The sequence below is a fragment of the Acomys minous genome (assembly GCF_964271855.1).
Source record: "Acomys minous genome assembly, chromosome: 5".
NCBI classification, from domain to species: Eukaryota; Metazoa; Chordata; class Mammalia; order Rodentia; family Muridae; genus Acomys; species Acomys minous.
Genome location: NC_140494.1, coordinates 118,762,381 through 118,764,354, shown reverse-complemented (window position 1 = coordinate 118,764,354; position 1,974 = coordinate 118,762,381).

Here is a 1,974-nt window from a genome sequence, read left to right as displayed (position 1 = left end):
GAAATGTCTGTTGTGTGTATTGGATTCAAACTATATAAGACTGCTATAGAGAACGTCATGGCTCAGCAGTTAACAGAGCTAGCAGCACAATCGTGGGATTCAGAATCTGAATACTGGCACCCACGTAACAAGCCTCCTCAAAGCACAGGTGGAGGTGAGATGGACGGCAACCTCTTCCGGTACATGAGCGCGTGTACCAGAACACACACACACACACACACACACACACACACACACACACACACACAGGTCTTGAAAATAAAAGCCGGGCGTGGTGGCACAGGCCTTTAATCCCAGCTCTCAGGGGGCAGAGGCAGGCAGATTGCCTGGTCTACAAAGTGAGTCCAGGACAGCCAAGGCGACACAGAGAAACCCTGTCTGGGAAAAACAAAAAACAAAAAACAAAAAACAAAAAAAAAAAACCTCTACAAGCATCTTTACTTTTCCATGGGATCTAGAAATACAATTTCTATAATATAATAAAAGCTAAAAAAAAAAAACCCAACAACAACAACAACTACAACAAAAAACAAAACAAAAAAGAAGGTAATAAAAATTCACTTAGAATTTGCAAAAGATTTCTTTTCATTTTCATTTATATGTATGTGTATGCGTGGCTCTGTGAGTGCCTACAGAGGCTGGAAGAGCTCATAGGCTCACCTGAAACTTGAGTTCTAGGCAGTTGTGAGCTTCGTGTGCTCCGAGGGCTAGCCTCAGCTCCTCTTTAATTACCAGAGTCCTACTTGAGGTATATGTAAAGATACTAATAATAACAATAGCAATAGACTTTGGGGTCATAAATGAAGAAAGGCTGGCAATAAACACACTGTACATAACAGAGGCCTTTTCAGGCACTGGGGGAAATCTCATGAACCCACAAGGTCCTGAACCCCTCGGGCGCCCTCTATCTTTCCTCCCACTCTCCCACAAGACTCTCCAGCTCTGCTTCGTGTTTGGCTCTGGGTCTCTGCATCTGTTCCCATCGGCTGCTGGATGAAGCCTCTCAGAAGACAGTTATGCTAGGTTCCTGTCTGCAACCTTGTAGAGTACCATTAATAGTGTCAGGGGTGGGTCTCCAATTTGGCCAGTCACTGGTTGATCATTACCTCAATCTCTGCTCCATCTTTATCCCTACACTTCTTGTAGGCAAGACAATTTTTTTTGTTTTGTTTTGAGACAGAGTTTCTCTGTGTAGCCTTGGCTGTCAGGGACTCACTTTGTAGACCAGGCTGGCCGTAAACTCACAGAGATCCGCCTGCCTCTGCCTCCCAGAATGCTGGCATTGCAGGCATGCCTGGGTGAACCAAGGCTATTTTAAAATTTAACAGATGTCTATGTTTCGTTGATTGCTAGAGGGTTAGGAAATACTGCCATAATAATAATTATAATGCTAATAGCACATTTATTAGGCCCCATTCCTAAGTTAACTGCAACAATGACTGCTAGCTTTAATTGTCAACTTGATACAACCTAGAATTACCTGAGGAAAGAGTTTCAAGGAGGAATTTTATACAATGCATTGGTTTATGGGCATGCCTTTAGGAGATTGTCTTAAGTTAATTGATGTGGGAAGGCCAAGCCCACTGCTGGTGCCACCACTCCCTAAACAATTACAAGAGTGGAGAAAATGAACTGAGCACAAGCAAGCAAGCCAGTGAACACGTGTGCATTAATTTCTTTGTCCTACTGACTGTGAATGTGATGTGACCAACTACTTTAAGTTCCTACCATGTTGGGTTCTGTACTACAATGGGCTAGCATATGGAATAAAGTTAAAATAAGCCCCTCTTTCTCTTAAATTGCTTTTGCCAGGGTATTTTATCATAGCAACAGAAATAAGACTAGAGCACAGAATATAATCTAGAAAACACACTCACTATAAAAGAAAATAGCCAGACTTAGTGGTCCATACTTTACAATCCCAATACTCAGGAGGCTGAGGCAAGAAAAGGAGGAAGGCAGGAAAGAGGAAGA